At 39.4% G+C, this 24300-nt stretch overlaps 1 long non-coding RNA gene across 1 annotated transcript in view; it reads right to left on the bottom strand.

Moving 5' to 3' along the window:
- LOC123385486 overlaps positions 1-20035 on the bottom strand; it is a 72702-nt gene extending 52667 nt beyond the window's left edge. Inside the window, exons 1-2 of the long non-coding RNA XR_006598105.1 lie at positions 19966-20035; positions 19380-19424 (exon numbers count right to left, since the gene is read on the bottom strand). This is a non-coding gene — a long non-coding RNA (uncharacterized LOC123385486). The remainder of the gene's footprint in view (positions 1-19379; positions 19425-19965) is intronic.
- Between the last annotated feature and the right edge of the window lie 4265 nt (positions 20036-24300).

Here is a 24300-nt window from a genome sequence, read left to right as displayed (position 1 = left end):
CACACATCAGTTTCAATCATATTGTATTGGCAAGAACTGGTCAAATGCATACTTATCATATGCATTTATGATCTTATCACGGCAACTGTTACAAATTTGAACAATTCCCTTAATTATTTTATTTCATGACTTAATAACTTCAATCATAATTTGTTTTCCATGAGGTTAATTCTCACTTAATAATCCAGATGTTGCCCTTAAGTAAACGTTTTATTATCAACTAGTAAATGGTAAAGGGAGTTGCCATTTTGTAGACCTTTAGATAATGAAACAGCAGTTTCAAAGACCATCTGACCTACTGATCCTAGTCAGATTTATCAATTTGATATGTGGTAAAGAAGACCTGGATACCTGAGACCTGTCACAAGATACATGTTTACTTTTAACTTCTTTTTATTATGTATTACATAATACCGCTGTAGCACTGTCTAAATACCACACTTAAAAAGAAAAAAAAAATCAGGTCACTTTTACTTATCATTGTTCTTTCTGTCATATATACCCATATGCTGATTGTAATGACAGTAGAAGAATCTTAATTATATCACACTCCCATAAATAATTTTAAGACTCTGTAATAGTGGTACTTTTTGTTAAGGAAAGTATTCGTATTCCTAAAGGCAATTTTCTGAACAACAAGGAGACCATATATCTAACTGTGGTAAGTCTACTTTTAAAGTCACATTAAGTTTTCTGACTAAAAGTTGTTTTTAAGTTATACATTGTGGAAGATATAATATTAGTTCTTAAAAATCACTGTGTATTTGTGGTGCCTGGGTAGTTCAGTTGGTTAACTGTCTCTTGCTTTCTGCTCAAGTCATAATCTCATGGTTTGTGAGATCGAGAACCACTTCTGGCTCCACGTTGACAGCATAGAGCCTGCTTGGGATTCTCTCTCTCTCTCTCTCTCTCTCTCTCTCTCTGTCTCTCTCTCTCCCCCCCCCCACCTCTCTGTGCCCCTCTCCCACTCACTCGCTCGCTCTCTCTCTCTCTCAAAAATAAATAAACTTTAAAAAAACACAGTTTGAAGATTAGGTGCCCTTTCCTCATTTTTTGACAATTATGCATAATTAAATACACAGTGATTTTTTTTAATTTATTTCTTTTGAGGGGCGCCTGAGTGGCACAGTCGGTTAAGCGTCCGACTTCAGCCAGGTCACGATCTCGCGGTCCGTGAGTTCGAGCCCCACATCAGGCTCTGGGCGGATGGCTCAGAGCCTGGGGCCTGTTTCTGATTCTGTGTCTCCCTCTCTCTCTGCCCCTCCCCCGTTCATGCTCTGTCTCTCTCTGTCCCAAAAATAAATTAAAAAAAAAAAAAAACGTTGAAATTTATTTCTTTTGATAGAGCACACAAGCAAGCATGAGCAGAGGAGGGGCAGAGAGAGAGGGAGAGAATCCCAAGCAGCCTCCTGCTATAAGCACAACTCAAACCCATGAACCATGGGATCATAACCTAAGCCAAAACCAAGTCACCCAGATGCCCCAGATTTAAATTCATATAATTCCTCTCCCAAAAACTACTGCTAGGGTTTCCTCTGGGGCAGTAGATTGTTTTATCTTTTTATTCTAAAGCAAGAGAAAATTATTTCTGGATTATTTAACAAATACTATCAGAGTATCTCATGCCATACTACCTGATTCAGATATATGATTTATAATCTATGTAGCGATGCACCAATCATCTTTGATATTTGGCCAAAACTCTGTTTTTTTGGCCTCAGACTTTGGAAGTTTGAAGAGCCAAATGCCCACTTGAGCATCAGTTCAGTTTCCCTGAATTTGTGCCTGGGCAATTATCACAAGATGACATAGGTTAAAATATCTAGCCAGCATGACAACATCAGTAATAGCTACAAGGCATGTCATTCTGATTTATCATTATTATCTGAGTTGTTACTTCCAAATATACATAAAGCTTTTAGATATAAATTAAAGTGAAAATCTCTTTATATGCTTTTATGTTGAAATTCTATCTAGTTGACCCAAAAATGTATGTAATTGCAAAGATAAAATTCTACAGTAATTATTGATAATTGAATAGGCTATAATATTACATATCAAAATAATAAAGGATATTCCAGTATCAAAATTGATAAGGAAATTGATTTATAGTTAATGTAAATATTAGAAGAGTGTTAACTAAATAATTTAGTAAGAATATTATCTTTTTTTGAGCCAACAAATGTTCAAAACCTTAAATAATAATGAATGACTGAAGAGTAGATATAAGATATAATCTAATTGTTTGGTATATAAGCAGGAATAACATGAAACATGAATGTTAGAAAGATATTTGATTTAAACTTCTAAAAATGTCATTCAGGTCCTGAGTTTTTTAATAAAAAGTGCTTTTTAGAATTCTTTATATCTTGTGACAACAACGAAGAATGAACACAACTTTGTTACCTCAAATTTTCATGAAAAGGAAAACTAGCAAAATCATATATGACAATGTCCATAACAAATCACCTTTGGTCCAGACATCATAAAGAATATAAAGGGCATGAAGGGAAAAAAAGGAAAGAAAGGAAAGAGAGAGAAAAATAAGATTACACAACTATTCTTCTCTTCTACCTGCCTTACTCAGATGTGAGAGTCTTATTTAGTATTACAAAGAAAGACATATGCAGGAGCAATTTCCACTGCTTGTTAATGTCAAAGATTTTCATTTTCATTACTAAAAATTTTAATAATAAAATTTTAACAGTAAGTATATTTATTATAAAATTCCAGAATTATCTTTTGGATGCCAGAAGTTCATTCTGTTTGGTTTCAAGCAAATATTACTTTCACAACAAGCTATTGGACATTGTGAATCTCTGTAACTACTGCCAGAGAAATAAGTAAGTCCCAAAGAGGAAAGTCACAGGAGAAATATTATCCTTTTTTATATGTGCACTTGGCTCCTAGCACCTGCTAAGGCGTACCTTAGAGTAACTGAGCAAGAAAGAAACTGTATTGCAGATAAAGATCCAGAAAAGCATTTCTTTGTCTTTGCAAGTCATTACGCAAAGAGGTAGAAATTTGCCAATCCCAGGTTCCTTCAGGGATGGCAAGTATTTTATCATTGATTACACACTGGATAAAGACTCCTTCAGAGACAGCTTCTTTAGAATGACATGAGCAAGATGGCAGAAGAAGAGTTTCCAGTACTCTTTCCCTCACAAAAACATCAATTTAAACAACTACCCACACTCAAAATACCTTCACAAGAGGAAGGAAGGAATCCAGGTGAGAGATTACAGTGAAAATAAGACACACTCAAGATGGTGGGAAGGTCAGTTTCACATTACCCACATCACCTCTCCTCCAAGCCTGCACAGAGCAGCACAGGGAGAGATACCCTCTATGTGGCAAAGGGGAGTGAAGTGAGTACCTGACTTTGCTGCAGACCCTAGCTCCAGGCCCTTCCCAGTGAATCCCAGTGCCAGGCCAGCGCCTGAGCCCCAGGCTTGAGGCCAATCTCTGGGGCCCCAGAATCCAGGCCCACCCCAGCTCTAAGCTATCCCCCATGGACCCAGACTCCACGGCTGCCCTAAAGCAGCAGGCCAGCCTTCCTGGCCTCGGGTTCCAGTGGACCCAGGCTCCAGGCCCAGCCCAGTAAACCTATGACCACCCCCCTCACCCCACCATATATAGGTTCTAGGCATGCCCTCACGGGCCCAGGCACCAATCCTGACCCTGTAGACCTAGACACCAGGCTAACCCCAGCGTACTTCGGCACCAGCCCAGCCCCCACAGACTCAGGGCCAAGCCCATCTCTTTGCACCCAGTTTTCCAGGGACCCTGACTGCAAATGAGCCATCACAGAAATACAAAGGGTACAAAGTTTCAGTTATACAGGATAAACAAGTACTAGACATCTAATGTATACCATACAATACCACATTGTATACTTAGAATTTGCTAAGAGAATAGATCTTAAATGTTCTCACCACATACAAACTATGTAACTATGAGGTGACAGATGTTAATTAGCTTGATTTTGGTAATCATTTCACATGTATACAAATATCAAAATGTCACAATGTATACTTTAAATATATACAATTTTCATTTATCAATTATACCTCAGTAAAGCTGGAAAAATTAAAAATTAAAAACAATATTTTTAAAGTCTCTATCAACAGATAGGTGGTAATGTAAAAAATAGAATATGAAGGGAAAGAAGAGAAGCTACACTTGCAGTGAAGAAGGAATTCAGCATAAATTGTTGAAGAGGTTAAATGCAGCTGTCTCAGAAAGCTCAGACAGCTAGTAAATAGTAGAGGTCACGCAAAGGCAGTACTATGATCTGGAAGGAATTTGAGCTTCTGCAGAAAATCTGAATGGCCAAGAAGGTAAAGTGATAAGTTGATTAAGTGAGAATTCTAAAAATGGGTCAGATTAGAACCTTAGAACAAGAACTACACTGAGAAATTTAACTAATCTATTGTTGTTCTTAATTACCCAAATCCTTAATCTGGAATTATTTTCATAATAGTGAAAGTCGGATTGCCAGGATGTTGCAGTGTGGCTGCGTGGGGAGACAGCGGGGGTGGAACATGACCAGAGGTAAAGAATGGAACCATGCAGTCACAGCCACAGCCGTGGCACTTCCGTGGCACTTGGAACTTGGCACGTCCTCCCTGAGAGATGGGAACTTGCATTAGGGAATCTGAGGTGCTGCGGAAACAGACAGAACAGTGGAGATTCCCGTTTGTCATACAGCAGCCTTGTGCACACAGTTGGATAACAAAGCCATAGGTAAGTCCGGGTGACTATCTCTGAGTCAGCCAATGAGACGAAAGAATCAGAGTCTCTGGGTAGAAGGAAAACAAAGATTGAGAAAGCCTCATGAACAAAACAGGAAATGGATGAGAACGATACCAATTGTAAGTGGGAATTTTTTTTATTTAAATGATGCTATTCACTTATAATATTAACTATACTTTTGAATTCACTATATGAAATTATTGTGTTTATTTTTGGCTCAAAGGTCTAGGACTAAAAAAAAGAAAAAAAAAAAAAAAAACAAGCAGGATGTCTTCACCTCCCTGACACCATAAGCCCACCATTCAGGACACGTGTTCAACTCTGAGGGACTAAAGCTGCCTCTTAAGCACCTCCCCCAAGACTCAGCTTCAGTTCTTAAGAATTGGAACAGACATTTAGACGGCAACAGTTACTCCAAATACATAAAGACATGATGAAGCCCTCACACCAGTGATGCATTTATTCCAAAGGTGAGCACAAAACAGGCCGAGGGAGACAGGAGCAAGCTCTTGGTTTTCAAGGACGAATCTGGTGACCGTGTGCAGGGCCTCCTCAGAAGCAACACACAGGGAACAGACCTGAACCCGACTGAAAGTCTAGAGTCCACGTTGGCCCAGCCTCGATCAGTCAACCCATAACCAAGTTGCAGACCCATGATCAATGGAAACAAAGATTTATTGTTGTAAGCTGCTGAGATCAAAGTTGATAGTTACATAGCAAAAACTGTTATAATTCTCATGTTCCTATAAGTCACTATCCAATGTGGCAGGTTCCATAATGGTGGATTATCTCACTGAAATTTTTTTAAGCAAAGAATTAATGATCTTTATCCAATTACTATAGTTCACAATGACTGGTTTTGTGGCCTTCCAGAAGTGAGAAAATAGCTTGTCTCTAAAGTCCTGTTTTCTCAACAAATACAAGAGATTTGACTTACAAAATAATATAAATGATTTATTAACAAGCTTTCCAGAATTTATGTAGCTAAATAATCATCAGCTTTCAAAGATCTTATTCCAGTAAAGCTGCCATGACTGAAAATATTTTCAATTTCTTGTCATTACTATCACTTTTACGGCTTGTGGCACATTCATTACCTCCCTTTTCAGATGAGGGAACTGAAAACAGAGAGAGATTATGTATCGCCGTAGGTCACTCACAAGCATCAGGATTTGGATGCAGGCAGCCTGATGACAGGTCTGGTATTCTTGACCACGACCCTATGCTCTGCCAACCAGAACTCCTAAATCCAAAATTTTCCACTTGGATAAGTTCCACTGTAGGCCATGATTAGTGAGTAATTGGAACTGGATTTACCTTCACACCCTAAACCACTATGAAAACAGACAACATAGGGGAAGCAACGGTTTTCAGGCACTGGACAATAGGCAGCACAAAGCAGTGATCCCAGTAAGAAGGAAAACATGTGAGGTAAGCCAAACAATTACCACAGCTCACAGCCTGGGGGAAAACATCCAAACTGCAGCTCAGGGATGAGACACCCAAAGGAGCCCAACAGTCTCCCTGCGCTGAGGAGACAGAGTTGAGAGTTCAGGGACTTGACGATGGCTAGAATTCACACAGTAAGGTAGCAAAGAGGAGAGAGCTCAGAGATCTGCAGGGGATCCCCCTCTTTGGCTGAGTACTGATCAGAGCATGTGCATGATGAAACTCCCAGAAGCCAGGAAACAATCACTCTAGGGAGGAAGCAGAACAATTCCTAAAGGTCACATAAGACCAGAAATAGACAATGTGCTGCAGAGTGTTGGGGTGGAAAGACCCCCTAATACACAGGCATCAAGTGGAGTCCTTCAATAAGTATTCCTCAGTAATGAGGCCAAATTAGCCCTGACTAAAGACTGGTCTAGACCAGCCTAACAAACTTTAATGCCAGCTTCTAAAGGATCCGATTGTTTCTGAGTAACTTAATTGCATCTAAGAACAAAACCCAAAAATATTTAAAATGATGCAAAATCTTAAGCACCCAAAAACACAAAATTTCACAATGTCCAGGTGAATCAGGCAATCAAAATTGCCAACGTGTAAGCAAAATCACTCAGACCTAATAAAATGATGATGAAGGGATGACAGTAGGTCCTGAAGGAAAATTACGCAGAAAATATTCAGAAAATTACCCAGAATTATCAAATTACCCACAAAATTATCAGAGATCACATTTGAGGCAAAGGCAACTCATCAGGACCAAACTCTTTTTTCTTGGGAGTTGTGACCTGACATAACAGGAGAGGAGGGAATAAGAAGATCCAGCTGTGAGGGGTGCCTGGGTGGCTCAGTCGGTTGAGCGTGCGACTTTGGCTCAGGTCATGATCTCACGGCTCGTGGGTTCAAGCCCCGAGTCGGGCTCTGTGCTGACAGCTCAGAGCCTGGCCTGCCTCCGATTCTGGGTCTCCTTCTCTCTCTCTCTGCCCTTTCCCACTCATGCTGTCTCTCTCTGTCTCTCAAAAATAAACATTAATATATATATATGTATATATATATATGTTATATATATGTTATATATATATCATATATATATTATATATATATATGTTATATATATATAACATATATATAACATATATATATGAATATATATAGATAGATATAGATATAGATATAGATATAGATATAGATATAGATATAGATATAGATACAGATCCAGCTGTGCCCAAGAAGAAGAGAAAGACTAACAACCTTCTCAGGATGAACCATGAAATTCCCTGGGTGGTATTTAGGAAACGACAGCGGTAGTTCAGTAATTAACTGATTGATAATGAACTGGAAGAGAAGGAAAAGAAATAGAGAATAAATATCTGTGAACTTGTTGGGAAAACTGACTTATCTGAGTGACAGGAAGTTAAAATCAGGAGCATGGTCTCTACCAGTGTTGTTTACACAGTCCCCTCAGCCAGTGTACAATTGTTTCTTTGTTCTCCCCCTTTCTCTTGGTTTTACTGAGAATCTCCAGGGGAGGGAGCTCAGGGCTCCTGTTCCAGACAGAGACTTTCAGCAGCTAATTGAGAAGAAGAGCCTTCGAAAAAGGAGTTAATATGATACTCCTGTGCAGGAGTCAGGACAGAACAGATGCTCCATTCTCGTTACAATTTTCCTCTTACGAATATAGAAACTTCCAGACTCCAGAAGAGAGGACTCTTGCAGCATATCAACAATTCAATAATGCCTTCATGGACTCCCTGAATAGAATCCTTTTATGTGTGGGTAGAAATTATCAAGAGCTCATAGCACCTCTGTGACCAACTCCTAAGAATATAAAATATTTAGCTTTCCTCCCTGCCTTTGTCATTTCATTAAAAAAAAAAAAAAAATGTCTTCCAAAGGAAATAGTGTCAGCCCTCTGTCAGACATTGATGAAGAGGCCTTTCCACCCACATTTAGCCTGGTACTGCTTTCATTTACTACTAGTGTGCCATGGGAGGAAAAACTCATTATTAAATCCAAAAAGATATTGTATCTTCGAACTATTATAAAAGGACTCCATTCCACCTCCAGGATATTTAGTACAAACAGACATAACAAGTGAGGCGGGTGGTAAAACGGGGCAATTCAAATGAGACAGTAACATTTTATATCCAATTGGTCATAAAATGTTTTTAAAAAACCTCTTCAGAAATGGATTACAGGGATAGATTAAAAGGTCAGTAAACTCCAGTGGTGCGCTCTACTGGGGAATTTCATCAAGCAGTTGTGCCAAAAGTCATTGGCTCACAGTTCAAAATACTGGATCACCCCCTGTTAGCTTTTTGAGGACAGAAAATTGTTTGGCTGGTTTTCTCTAGCCCTGTTTCCTATTTACGTTCTATTAGTATCTAAAACTTCAGTTTCTGTTGTTTTTCTTTTACATCATCTGCAATTGCAGAATGAAAGTAATTATTGCTCCCTGAGGCCTAGTTATTTGCTAACATTTCACAGTAGTTTTGTATAGTTCAAGTAACAAATCCTTCACTACAATTATCAAGCCTCATCTCTCCCTCTATTTGAAATGATTTCTCCTCAGCTGCATAATATTTAGCTATGACAACACCCATAAAATGAAACAAGAAGGGGCAGGTTGTCCCGTCTGCAACACACAGTGTGGTTGATTGGAGTATATGGATTAGTCTGTTATTTCGCTACTTGTTCTTATTCCAACAGTGATGGTGCTGGAGAAACTGGTTTTGCTCTTATGGAGGTTGACTGGGGGAGTAAGCGTAACTCCCAACATCCAACTTTCATCTTACAGGGCTGGATGTGCAATTCAATTTCATATTTCCTCCATACCTACTTAATACTAAGCCCTGTGCCAGGTCCTGGGGAATAGAAAGCTTGGGTGGACACAGTGACTGTCCTCAAGAGGTTGTCAGTCTTGTAATGTACATATTGAATAAGGAAATAATTATAATGCACTACACACAAAATTAGAAAATTGTGTGCAAGATTGAAGTCAGCAGAGATGAGAGGTATATGACTCCACCTGAGAGAGGGGATGCATCTCAGAGGAAATTAAGTTGAGCCTTGAAATTGGGGGGGGGGGGGAATTATTAAATGGGTAAGTGTGTTTGGTAGCAGGCTGCTGGAATTCAGGGCACAGGGTCCAGGTATATAAGAGCCCAAGGGTGTGGAAGAGCTCAGGCTGGGCAGGAGTCTACATATATTCAACACTGATGAAACTAAGAAGGGGGACTGCCAGGAGAGACAGGGGTGAGAAAAGAACAAAAGGATATGTGGGCTTGAAGAGGGCAGGAGGAGCCAAATCATGAAAGGCCTTGACTGCCTTCCTCAAAAAGTCATAGGGCACCATTAATAATTGTCTGCAGAGGAGTAACATGACTGGAGTTGCATTTTTTTTTAATTTTTTTTCCAACGTTTTTTATTTATTTTTGGGACAGAGAGAGACAGAGCATGAACGGGGGAGGGGCAGAGAGAGAGGGAGACACAGAATCGGAAACAGGCTCCAGGCTCCGAGCCATCAGCCCGTAGCCTGACGCGGGGCTTGAACTCACGGACCGCGAGATCGTGACCTGGCTGAAGTCGGACGCTTAACCGACTGCGCCACCCAGGCGCCCCTGGAGTTGCATTTTAGAGACAGTTTGTCAGCAGCATTGTGGAGAGAGAACTGGAGGCAAGGCCAGACTAGAGTCAGAAGGGCAGCAGGAGGCTGAATGCAACAATTCAGGAGAGAGGTGAGGACCTGAACTAAAGCAAGGATAGAAGAGAGGGAGTAGATGGAGAGAGCTTTAGGGGTTAGAATCAAAATGATTTGGTGATTGGTTGGATATTGAGGGCTAGAGAAGAGATTCAATGATAATGTGCACATTTCCAGTGATAATGTCCACGTTCTAGTGATAATGTCCATGTTTCCAGCTTGGGTTGCTGCAGATCGGTTGGTGGTAGCACCTGACAAGTTGAGAAAAACCAGCATATATTTCATTTGACTTCACACCGGAATAACCAGGTGGGAATATTCATTTGGCAGTGGGTAGATGACAGAAGGACTGGAAACGTAAATCTGGAAGTCCACATTATGGGAGAGAGCCAAATGCATTGGAAGTAAAGACACAAAAGTAGGGGCCTAGAATAAAAATAAATAGTCAGGGCGCCTGGGTGGCTCAGTAGGTTGAGTGTCCAACATCAGCTCAGGTCATGATCTCACAGTTTGTGGGTTCAAGACCCGTGTCAGGCTCTGTGCTGATAGCTCAGAGCCTGGAGCCTTCTTCAGATTCTGTGTCTCCCTCTCTCTCTGCCCCTTCCCTTCTCATGCTCTATGTCTCTCTCAAAAATAAATAAGATTTTAAAAAATAAAATAAATAGTCAATGACAACTCCCTGAGAACCTCAACATAAAAAGATGTAAACCAAGGAAGAGAAACTATCTAAGACAGAGGTTCATGCCCTTAGCTCCCAAAGATGTATTTTATTAGGCAATTACAATAAAACTACATGCATATATATATATATGCATATATATATATATATATATATATATGTTTGTGAAATCATAGATATAATCAAATTGTCAAAATAGGATATCTGACCTGACAAAAAATCAAGAGCTGTTTATTTAAGAAGATTGAGTCATAGGAGGAGAATAAGGAGAGAGTAGTAAGTGTCACAGTGGTCAATGAAGTTCAACTTTTTCCCTCAAAAAATAATTTTAGGAGATAATTAAACTCCTCCACTGTGATAATTGTGACTCCTCCAACAGAAACACTTTAGAGCAAGATGATAACAAGGGACAAGAAAAGAAGCACAGAAGCTTCTTACCATTGTGACCACTTTCTTTTGACTCTGCTTCGAGTTCAGATATAATTAGAAAAGGAAAATGTGATTGCCCAGTACACACCTGGCCTGAATTTGAACAAAATGAAAAACGCACGAACACAGGTTGGGTTGCCTTTAAAAATAAAGAGCCTGACATTATATTTTAAAAATTTTTTAAACTAGAAAACTTTCCAGATGCTACAAAAGAAGCTATGTGGCACTAGCTGACCCCCAATTCTACCCAACCTTTAAACAGCTTGAATAATTGTTAATTTTTTTCCTTCTCTGATCCACACTGGAAGTCCCTAATCATCTTTACATAAAATTGAACCATATCTTTTCCTGGCTTTAGTCCTGCCAGTTTGTTCTTTTTAACAAAGATGAAGATAAAAACACATTTTTTTCCTTACATTTAATTTCATTTTCACTGTATTTGTGTGGTTCAGTAAAAAAAAAAAAAAAAAAAAAAAAAAAAAAAAAAAACAATTAAATGATTGATATTTAGTCTTTCAAGTGAAGGGGCAGCTGCAGCAGGACAGGATTCAGGGATTTAGGGACTCATGAATCTCTCTCAGCCATGTGTCTGTCCCTCTATGACTTTCTACCTTCCTATCCAGATTACTCCGGAAATATTCCTTTCCTTACGACCTCCTACTGGAATACAAACTCCATGAAGAGAGGGATTGTTGTGTGTTTTGTTCACTGTTTATTCCCAGTCACTAGTCCAGTACTTGGTACATAGTAGATACTCAATACTATGTGTTGAGTAAGTAAATTAATAATCTTAGGATATCATCTGAAAGAAATTTATCCCGAAGAAAAAAAATACTGCTTCGATAATGTCTCATAACCATGAATTTTTTCATGTGCTTCAAAATTTTGCTTCATGCTATTGTTTTGCATGGGATTTTTTAGCTCATCCACGTCTTTCTCGTGGATTATGAGGTTGCCTCAGCCTGCCCACTGTGCCCGGGCACAGATCAAATTAGAGGGTTGGGGCTGCTGCCCACTATAGACAAAGCGATCTCAAGGGCTCCGTCCACAAGCAGCCCAGGCATCCTTCCTATTTGGACTCACATGTCTCTCTTATCTACTGGAGCTACAGGCAGGAGTCCACTTCTAGCTGCAAGCCAGGTTATATAGCATAATTATTTCAGCTCCAACTTGCCAGCAATGTTAGCCTGAGAGGGTTTGGATGTGTTCTTGGTCAGGCTTGGAAGCTCTGGGTGTCACAGCCCTTGTCCAGTGCCAACATCAGAGGGCTGCACGGTTTGCCCCCGCTCATCACTGTCCATTCTTCATCCCCTGAGCCTCCTCTTGTTCTTAAGCTTGTATATGTACTTCATAATTTTTTAAAGTACATTTTTAAGTATTTCTGTCTGTGGAATAGAGTGGAGGGGATTATGCAATATCCCATCCTAAAATTGGAAGCTTCCATAATTTTTCAAACTCAAAAACTTGGGAAAGTAATTGATTTCCTTGTCTCTTTGGAATTCCTTAATGAAAGCTGCCTATCTGTATTACCAGTATTAGCCTCCTTTCTGAGAGGTAGTTTTGGGTTTTCGCCCAGTGGATCATTTTAATGGTAAACTCTCTGTGCATTCTTGGAATTAACTGGATTGGTTATCTATTTGTTTGACAAATTCTTATATAACACTATGTGCCAGTGTTTTACAAAGATTCACTCATCTAGTGATTGCAGTAGGTTGCTTTCAAAGATGGCTGCAACAATTCCTCCCATCCCTGTATGTATATCCCTTTATAAAGTGATGTTGTCATCCTCTCTACTAAGAATAGTCTGTTTCAACAAAACAGATGAACATAGGGGAAGGAAAGGAAAAATAAAGTAATAGACAGAGAGGGAGGCAAACCATAAGAGACGCTTAAATACAGAGAACAAACAGAGTTGCTGGAGGGGTGGTGGGTGGGGGATGGGCTAAATGAGTGATGGGCATTAAGGAGGTGGCACTTTTGGGGATGAATACTGGGTGTTATATGTAAGTGATGGATCACTAAATTCTATTCTTGAAGCTAATACTACACTATATGTTAACTGACTTGTATTTAAAAATTTTTTAAAAGAGAATTTAAGAAAAAGAGGTAGTCTCTTTCTCTATCCTTTGAAACTAGGTCACCTTGTGACTTACTTTGACCGACCAAATGCCGCAGGACATCGTGTGACTCCAAATCTAGACCTCCAAAGGTCTTGAAGTTTTTGCTTTTACTCTCTTTCTTCCCTTAAGGATGAGAAACCACATGGAGAGAGAAACCCGACAAGAGCCAGCATCAACTGCCAAATATGTGAGGGAGAACATCCTAGGCCTCCTAGTCTCAGGTGAGCCACCGGAAGCCGGCAGCCACAGAAATGTCTATAGCCAGACTAGCAAGAGAACTGTCCAGTTGATCCTGACACAAATTGCCAACCCATAGAATCACCAGCTTATAAGTGATTATTGATTTAAGACTCTAAAATTTGTGTGGTATGGTATAAGTGAAATGTTAGATTAATGATATAATTATTATTAGTAGTATTTAAATACTACTGCATTCTATATGTCAATATTTTATTTAATATTTTGGGATTATGTTCCTAAATGAGATTGGCCCAGGGGTTTCCTTGTTGTCATATATTCTCCTTTAGTTTGATATTATGGTCTATTAGACTCATAAAATCAAAATAGTAATTTCCAGCGTCTATGCTATAAAATAGTTAAAATAGCATAGAATTCTGTATTCCTTACAAAGTTGTTAGAATTTACTCATAAAATTATCTGGGCCTGTTGGCTTCATTCACCATATATGTTTTACCAACTTTTCAATTTATTTTCAATTTATTCCTGGCCTACTCATCTATTCACTTAATTAATTTATATCAAACAATGAGGTTTACCATTTTTTAGACTGTTCGAATACTGAAAATATTATTTTTATTGACATAAAGAATTTAAAAATAAAAGCTAAAATTATGAGATTTTTCTTGTTATCAATTGCCTTAGTGTTCACTAAAAGAATATAAGCAACAGTCAGAGTTTAAATACAGTAATTTCATAAATAAGATTCTAATCGTCTGTTCAATGCCATTTTAAAATCCACCAGCAGGTGGCGCTCTAATATTAAATCATACAATCTTTGTTTAATGGTACCACTTTTTGTTCCTTGTACTAATCTCAATTTGTATGTTGAAAAGAACAAACTGTATGTATTTAAAATCAAAATTGACATCAAGTTGACTTTTTAAATAATTTATGAAGGTCAACTATCCAAGTACACATTAAAATAAAGTATCTAGAAAAATAAATACCTATCAAAGGTACATGAATAAAAAGAAAACAAATCACCAAAAACTATTCATATATTATGTATTTTAAAGGAAACAATTTAAACATAAAAATATAAAATTGGTAAAATAAATTACAATACATTCATACAACAGAATAATATGAATCCACTAAAATTTATATATTTGAAGATTTGTTTAATGACACAGGGAAATGCTCAGGGAAAAACATACAATAAAATTAATTTTGCCTAATTTTTTTTAATTTTTTTTCAACGTTTTTTATTTATTTTTGGGACAGAGAGAGACAGAGCATGAACGGGGGAGGGGCAGAGAGAGAGGGAGACACAGAATCGGAAACAGGCTCCAGGCTCCGAGCCATCAGCCCAGAGCCTGACGCAGGGCTCGAACTCACGGACCGCGAGACCGTGACCTGGCTGAAGTCGGACGCTTAACCGACTGCGCCACCCAGGCGCCCCTTGCCTAATTTTTATAAAAATTGCACTCACACACAGAATAAAAACCTGGAAATATATCAACATGTTGATATTGATTGTGTCTGCATGGTGAGATTACAGGTGGTTTTCATCATTTTATTTGTACCTTTTTTAAAGTCCAAATTCTCTGCAAAAAGACTGATTTGCTTTGCTAATCAAAGGAAAAATTTTATTTAGAATATAATTGGCATTCTTGTTAGAACTGTACCTCATTAACAGTAAATAAATATAAAAAGAATGAATGATATAGACAATGACCTTCTTCCTTAAAATCCTGCCCTGGGATCTGTTTGTTTCATGGCACTCTAAAAATTCAAGCGTCAACATTTCCCCATCACCCCTCAGTTTCAGTTACACAAGATAAATAAGTTCTGGAGATCTAGTCAATGCGACTCTAGTTAACAATACTGTATTATATACTTGAAAGCTGTTAAGATGGTAGATCATAAAAGTTCTCAACACACACACACACACACACACACACACACACACACACACAAAATGATAACTATGTGAGGTGACCCATGTGTTCACTAACCTTATTGCAATATACACATATATCAAGCCATCATGTTATGCATGTTAAACTTACACAATGTTATGTGTCAATCTCTATGAAGCTGGAAAAATAATTTTTAAGAAGAAAGAAAAGAAGCATTCTTTGCTGTAGCTCCAGGTTCTCTAATGGAAAGATGTTAAGTAATCCCTCCTTCCTTTCCCCTTTAGTGTGGTCCACTTGTCCCTCACAATGTATGAATGGATTTGTACGTGTCAGGAGAAGATGCTCAACATTTTCTTCTAAGTGGAAAGAAAGAAGGCTCCGTGACCTGAGTTGCTAGGGCCATTGTTGGCACTAGAGGGGACCCTAGCACCTTCAGACTGCAAAACCTGACTCTGGACAGCTGCTGAATTGCAAAGATCAAGATTACTGAGGCTATTTTTATCATTTTGGTTGATACTTTTTTAAAAGACATGTTATTACTTACCAGGCCTTAGTTAGAAAGCCCACTGCATTTGTGGCATTTGTGTTTTATCCTTTGCCACTTCGATGCATATGCTATGGTTTCTTTTGAGAGCAGGAACATGCAGATGTGCTAGGGCCTGCTCTCTAAAGGCCCCCCTCTCATGGGGTTGGAGGTGGGGGCTGGGAAGTGAAGACACCACAGGTCACACACTGGTTCTCAAAAGAAATGGAAAGTCTGGAAGGATGAGAAAGTGTAAAGCACAATCATGCCACACAGCAACTTTAGTGGGAAAATGGCCATGGTCAAAAACATGTGCTTAGTTTTACTTTTATAGTGACTACTTTTGAAGTGTAATTGACATGAAATAAAATTCATTATTTTAAATGTACATTTGATGAGTTTTAGCAGCTGTGTGTAGTTGTATAACCAACACCACAGTCAGGCTATAGAACGTTTCCATCATTGCTAAAGAGTTTCCTTATGACACTGTACAGTCAACCCCCTTCCCCTATATTTCACATTTCATATGGATACGGTGACAATACATTTGAAACAAAATTTGTGGCTCATGAGTGACAGGTACAAAGGCACTCATGGGAATAATATGGTGTTTGAACTCGATATTGTTCCAAAAGCCACCAGGTTACCATACATATGGAGCGAGATGATTTCAAGTTTTGGAATAGCAGAGAAAACGAGGACTGCAGAAAAATATGAAAAATTGAACAACATAGAGGAACTGGGGGCAGAGAGGAAAACCAAATAAAAAAAGGAAGTAGAGATAAGAATAAGAGAAGAGTAAGTCAGAACACAATACAGATTGTTAATTTTTTGTTTCTACATTTTCTAAAATAATCCAAATCATGAAGTTGGTGAAAGGAGAAACATTAAAAATAGAGGAAAAAAAACTAGAATAGGGGTTAGAAGGAAGAGAAATGAAGGGGGAATCCAGAATTTTTCAGCTGTTTTCATTTAAATTCTAAGCCCGTCTATTTCCCATGCACATCTAACGGGGCCATGTTTTGAAATAGTCAACGTTCGCTTTGGAGCCCTATTCCTGTGGTTCCCATCTTTTGCTGAGTTTGTGTGCGTCCCTGGAAAACTTTCAAATACCGTGGTTTGAATCGGCATACTCAAAAGGCTGGATCTGCCCCCAGGGTGTTCACTGAGGGCTCAGCTGACTCACAGCAGATGGAGGGAAGTGTTTGTGTGAAAGGCTGCTACCCAAGCTCACCTGGACCCCAGGCTCCTACATTCTCCAGAGGTAAAAAAATGTCCTTGACAGCACATGCTCTTTCTCTGGCACCTGTAGGACTCAGAGTGCCTCCTAGCCCCCACTCAGAATTGCAGCCTGCTGCATCTACTCAGCCGTCTTTGACCGATAGCATCGTAAACATGCCTGATGGATTACAACAAGAAATAATTTTACAAAGTGATCAACATGCCTGCCTCTGTAAAGGTCTTACAGCACATGAGTGCCCCTTGGCACGTGGAATGCCTTACTTCTTTTCAAGCCATTCTCCCCACTTTTGCCATCACACTTCTCTCACTGTGGCATCTCATGAAATTTCTAGGCTGCACAGGGATCCCTGAAGCGGTATTCCCCCAGCATACTTTCCTCACCTTCACCATTTCTCCATCCAGGACTCTCCTGCTTCCATTCGTCAGCTTGACTTATCTCCCATTCTGAGCCCTGCTCTCATGCTAGAAAATCAGGCAGCTAATGAATGCTAAGGTGTTCTTGGCTGGAGTAGTGGATTTTCCTACCAGGTAACACTTGCATTTTTTTAAGTTTATTTATTTTAAGAGAGAGAGAGAGAGCGCACATGCGTGTGGGGGAGGGGTAGAGAGAGAGGGAGAGAGAGAATCCCAAGCAGGCTCTGAGATCATGACCTGAGCTGAAATCAAGACTGGCTGCTTAACCGGCTGAGCCACCCAGGGGGCCCGAATTTTAACAGGGATAGAGTGCCTGAGAGGCTCTTAAAGCTGTGTTTCTCAACCAGGGTGACTTAGCTCACAGGGAACATTTAACAATGTCTGGAGATTTGGTTGTTAGCAACTGGAAGATGGCAAGATGTTACTGGCACATCAATAGAGGCCAAGAATGCTGTCAAACACTCTAAGATGTGCAGCACAGCCCCCACAACAAAGGACCTGGCCCAGGCTGTCTATAGTGACAAGGCTGAGGAACCAGGGCTTAAAGGAATAACTCGCCCTGTGGAGATATGACTGTGTCAAGCAGGCAAAAGGAAATATTTTAAGGCTGTTGAGGTTCATGGAATTCTTCAATTAACACTTAACTGGGACTAGTGTAACTCCTTTCAATAATGGCACAGGTCAGAATCTGCCATTGTTGCTTTTTTAGTATGAAAAGGTAGCCTTTGAGTTACCTGAGCATACCTCATGGTCCCACCGGCTACCTGAATGCAGGAGTCAATCCAGACATTAACAATACCACAGTACAGCTGTTTCTAAAAATGCTTTTCCTCAGAAACATACTGATACAAACCCTTTTGTAGCAACTCGTTTGAACACAGGACCAACACCAGCCTCTTGCTCTAGCCTATTATCAGGCTATTTGTCTGAGTTGTTATTTTCCTGAGCACGTGATTCAATTCACACTAAACCCATCTGTTTTTCAAGGGATATTATGATGTGCTTCTATTCTACAACCCGAAAAGGCATAACACCAATATCCCTAATAGATTTGGTCCTAAACTGGAAAATCGTGCATTTTGCAAATACATTTACACGAACACTGAGGCCCATAAGTCATTTCTTGACCCTAAGACGATGATGCACATTTATGCTTCAAACTTGTGTCGAAAAACCCGACAGCATCATTTGCTGTTTACGTGAAAATGGACTTCAAAGACTACACTGTGTTCCTGTTCATTCTATGGGCACAGATTTCCAGCAGAACATGATTATGCCTCTGATTACCTATGCCTATTGTCATGGCAGTTTCATCTAAAGCTTTTTTAGAATTTAATAATTGCCTTTTGTTGACCAGGATAATAGTGTAGAGGGCCCACAGCACACGTGGAGCAACCACACACAATACCCGCAAGTAAGTGGCCAGGGTAATGGAAAAATAGACCAAATCCACCGGACTTTTGTCATGAAATAAACTATGAATAGAAGAACAAAATATCATCAATGGCTGGATGTGTATTGTTACTTTGAAGCTTTTCCCAGCTACCACCATCATCAGATCACAGTGGAAGCTAACACCCACTACTTTAAATAATTATTGGATTTTTTTCTCATTACTTTTCATTCAGACTGTTCTGAACACCACCCCACTTGATGTTATAATTAGTTCTCTGATAAACCTTTTGCAAAATAAATGGTTCCGCTTTTGTAGTTATAGAGGTATAAAAAGGAGGTACATAAGGCAGGGGAAACAATGTAGTCTCCATTAAGTGTGCCAGGAAATGAAACTGTTTGATCATTGAACATGGATTCAAATATGCTTGGAAATTATGAAATTAATAATATACACATGTGTAGAGCATTATGACCAAACATGCTTACTAACATTTTTGATTTGGATCCCCACTAAGGATTCAATTAATAAACATCACAAATGCTAATTGAGATGAGCACATACAAGTAAACAACTTACCTCCTTTTGGTCATAATGAGTACATTATTCTTAAGAGAACTAATTCTGAAAAAGAGATGAAGAAAATGAAGTCACTAGTTATCAGTGTTACTGTATAAAATATTAACACTGGGAGAAGCTTTAGAAATAATATATTTTGGGGTGCCTGGGTGGATCAGTCGGTTAAGTGTCTGACTCTTGCTTTTGGCTCAGATCCTGATCTCACAGTTCATGAGTTCAAGCCCTACGTCGGGTTCTGTGCTGACAGGAGGGAGCCTGCTTGGGATTCTGCCTCCCCCCCCCCCCCCGCCCCTCTCCTGCTCGCTCGCTCTGTCTCTCTCAAAATAAATAAATAAACTTAAAAAAAAGAAATAATGTATTTTACCAGCTCATTATACAGATGAGAAACCTAAACCCCAGAGACATTAATCAATTTTTGTAAGTTCCCACAACTAGTGAGGGGCAGAATTTTGTTTCCAAATACTTAAGAGGCAGAAGTTGAACTTTTAGAAAATTGTTGTTAAAGAACTTTAAACAAGTCAAAAGACATACAAGAAAAAATCCAATTTATCAGTTATTTGGTCTCCAAGTTAACTGCTTTTATTACCTCAAGGTCTTTTCAGATCTTGAAACTCCATTCATCTTGCTTGCTCCCATTTTGATCGTGTCATTTTTCTATGTAAAAAAAAAAAAAATCTCAATAGCTCTGCATCACCTATAGATAATAGATTAAGTTCTTAACTTTGTTTTCAAACATTCCTTCCATCTGGTCCTGATTATCACCATTATTATCATCAGCTACTCCACCCAGTGAAATCCTCTGTGGGATCCAGGATACATATTTAGTCTGAGCATTTGCTATTCGAATATCATCTACATAGAATGTTGCCTCTCACCTCTCTGCCTCTCTGCCTAATAAACCGAACCAAAGATGTAAAAGATCTATATGCTGAAAACTATAGAAAGCTTATGAAGGAAATTGAAGAAGATATAAAGAAATGCAAAAACATTCCATGCTCATGGGTTGGAAGAATAAATATTGTTAAAACTACCCAAATACTACCCAAAGCTATCTACACATTCAATGCAATCCCAATCAAAATGGCACCAGCATTCTTCTCGAAGCTAGAACAAGCAATCCTAAAATTTGTATGGAACCACAAAAGACCCCGAATAGCAAAAGTAATTTTGAAGAAGAAGACCAAAGTGGGAGGCATCACAATCCCAGACTTTAGCCTCTACTACAAAGCTGTCATCATCAAGACAGCATGGTATTGGCACAAAAACAGACACATAGACCAATGGAATAGAATAGAAACCCCAGAATTTGACCCACAAAAGTATGGCCAACTAATCTTTGACAAAGGAGGAAAGAATATACAATGGAAAAAAGACAGTCTCTTTAACAAATGGTGCTGGGAGAACTGGACAGCAACATGCAGAAGGATGAAACTAGACCACTTTCTTACACCATTCACAAAAACAAACTCACAATGGATAAAGGACCTGAATGTGAGACAGGAAACGATCAAAACCCTAGAGGAGAAAGCAGGAAAAAACCTCTCTGACCTCAGACGCAGCAATTTCTTATTTGACACATTCCCAAAGGCAAGGGAATTAAAAGCAAAAATGAACTACTGGGACCTCATAAAGATAAAAAGCTTCTGCACTGCAAAGGAAACAACCAACAAAACTAAAAGGCAACCAACGGAATGGGAAAAGATATTTGCAAATGACATATCAGACAAAGGGCTAGTATCCAAAATCTATAAAGAGCTCACCAAACTCCACACTCGAAAAACAAGTAATCCAGTGAAGAAATGGGCAGAAAACATGAATAGACACTTCTCTGAAGAAGACATCCAGATGGCCAACAGGCACATGAAAAGATGCTCAACATTGCTCCTCATCAGGGAAATACAAATCAAAACCACACTCAGATATCACCTCACGCCAGTCAGAGCGGCCAAAATGAACGAATCAGGAGACTATAGATGCTGGCGAGGATGTGGAGAAACGGGAACCCTCTTGCACTGTTGGTGGGAATGCAAATTGGTGCAGCCGCTCTGGAAAACAGTGTAGAGGTTCCTCAAAAAATTAAAAATAGACCTACCCTATGACCCAGCAAAGCACTGCTAGGAATTTACCCAAGGGATACAGGAGTACTGATGCATAGGGGCACTTGTACCTCAATGTTTATAGCAGCACTTTCAACAATAGGCAAATTGTGGAAAGAGCCTAAATGTCCATCAACTGATGAATGGATAAAGATATTGTTGTTTATATACACAATGGAATACTACTTGGCAATGAGAAAGAATGAAATATGGCCCTTTGTAGCAATGTGGATGGAACTGGAGAGTGTTATGCTAAGTGAAATAAGTGATACAGAGAAAGACAGATACCATATGGTTTCACTCTTATGTGGATCCTGAGAAACTTAGAAACCCATGGGGGAGGGGAAGGGGAAAAAAAAAAGGTTAGAGAGGGAGGAAGCCAAAACATAAGAGAGTCTTAAAAAACTGAGAACAAACTGAGGGTTGATGGGGGGTGGGAGGGAGAGGAGGGTGGGTGATGGGTATTGAGGAGGGCACCTGTTAGGATGAGCACTGGGTGTTGTATGGAAACCAATTTGACAATAAATTTAATATTTAAAAAAAAAAAGAACAGATGCCCTTAATAGGACAATATGCCCTATATGTCCCTATTCCTTCTCCCACCCACAGAAGAAACAACTAGTTATCCACTGCCTTTCCCTCACTGAAATTAGACTCATCCCAAAATGTGTCTCAACAAAGAATTCCAGGCTGCCATTCTGGTTGAAGCCAATTTGTCTTTCCTTGTTGGATCTTCCCTAGTCTTCCATATCTAGGTCAAGTCTGCTGTCTTCTAATTAGGTTCTCAGAATACCCAAGCCCATGAAATTCTCTCCATCCTGTAAGTTTCTTTTTTTCTATTTTATTTTTTTTCAATATATGAAGCTTATTGTCAAATTGGTTTCCATACAACACCCAGTGCTCATCCCAAAAGGTGCCCTCCTCAATACCCATCACCCACTTTCCCCTCCCTCCCACCCCCCATCAACCCTCAGTTTGTTCTCAGTTTTTTAAGACTCTCTTATGCTTTGGCTCTCTTCAACTCTAACCTCTTTTTTTTTCCTTCTCCTCCCCCATGGGTTTCTGTTAAGTTTCTCAGGATCCACATAAGAGTGAAACCATATGGTATCTGTCTTTCTCTGTATCACTTATTTCACTTAGCATAACACTCTCCAGTTCCATCCATGTTGCTACAAAGGGCCATATTTCATTCTTTCTCATTGCCAAGTAGTACTCCATTGTGTATATAAACCACAATTTCTTTATCCATTCATCAGTTGATGGACATTTAGGTTCTTTCCATATTTTGGCTATTGTTGAAAGTGCTGCTATAAACATTGAGGTACAAGTGCCCCTATGCATCAGTACTCCTGTATCCCTTGGGTAAATTCCTAGCAGTGCTTTGCTGGGTCATAGGGTAGGTCTATTTTTAATTTTTTGAGGAACCTCTACACTGTTTTCCAGAGCGGCTGCACCAATTTGCATTCCCACCAACAGTGCAAGAGGGTTCCCGTTTCTCCACATCCTCGCCAGCATCTATAGTCTCCTGATTCGTTCATTTTGGCCGCTCTGACTGGTGTGAGGTGATATCTGAGTGTGGTTTTGATTTGTATTTCCCTGATGAGGAGCAATGTTGAGCATCTTTTCATGTGCCTGTTGGCCATCTGGATGTCTTCTTCAGAGAAGTGTCTATTCATGTTTTCTGCCCATTTCTTCACTGGATTACTTGTTTTTCGAGTGTGGAGTTTGGTGAGCTCTTTATAGATTTTGGATACTAGCCCTTTGTCTGATATGTCATTTGCAAATATCTTTTCCCATTCCGTTGGTTGCCTTTTAGTTTTGTTGGTTGTTTCCTTTGCTGTGCAGAAGCTTTTTATCTTCATAAGGTCCCAGTAGTTCATTTTTGCTTTTAATTCCCTTGCCTTTGGGGATGTGTCAAGTAAGAAATTGCTATGGCTAAGGTCAGAGAGGTTTTTTCCTGCTTTCTCCTCTAGGGTTTTGATGGTTTCCTGTCTCACATTCAGGTCCTTTATCCATTTTGAGTTTATTTTTGTGAATGGTGTGAGAAAGTGGTCTAGTTTCATCCTTCTGCATGTTGCTGTCCAGTTCTCCCAGCACCATTTGTTAAAGAGACTGTCTTTTTTCCATTGGATATTCTTTCCTGCTTTGTCAAAGATTAGTTGGCCATACGTTTGCAGGTCTAGTTCTGGGGTTTCTATTCTATTCCATTGGTCTATGTGTCTGTTTTTGTGCCATCCATCCTGTAAGTTTCTATCATGTGCAGCTCATGTTTAACATTTATTTACTGCCTATCTTCTTGGTTATAAGCCTCTTGAAACCAAGGATCATTTAATTTCATTGTCCAGTAACTACATGGTAACATGCACATCATAATAACTACTCAATAAGAGCAGCACCACCAGCAATATGTGATACACAATGTATGTACATTTATGTGCTTTGAATATTAAAATAATAGTCTGGAGTGCCTGGGTGGCTCAGTCAGTTGAGCATCCAACTCTTGATCTCAGCTCAGGTCTTGATCTCAGAATCGTGAGTTCAGGCCCCACATGGGGTCCACGCTGGGAGTGGAGCCTACTTAAAAAATAAAAAAAGTACATGGGGCGCCTGGGTGGCTCAGTTGGTTAAGTGTCCAACTTCAGCTCAGGTCATGATCTCATGTTTCATGGGTTTGAGTCCCACAACGGGCTCTGTGCTGACAGCTCAGAGCCGGGAGCCTGCCTCGGATTCTGTATCTCCCTCTGTCTCTGCCCCTCCTCTGCTCATGCTCTGTCTCTTTCTGTCTCTCAAAAATAAATAAACATTAAAAATAAATAAATACATTT

The sequence above is a fragment of the Felis catus genome, chromosome B2 (assembly GCF_018350175.1).
Source record: "Felis catus isolate Fca126 chromosome B2, F.catus_Fca126_mat1.0, whole genome shotgun sequence".
NCBI lineage: Eukaryota > Metazoa > Chordata > Mammalia > Carnivora > Felidae > Felis > Felis catus.
The sequence above is the reverse complement of the archived record's forward strand: the minus strand, read 5'-3'. Positions and strand labels throughout refer to the sequence as shown.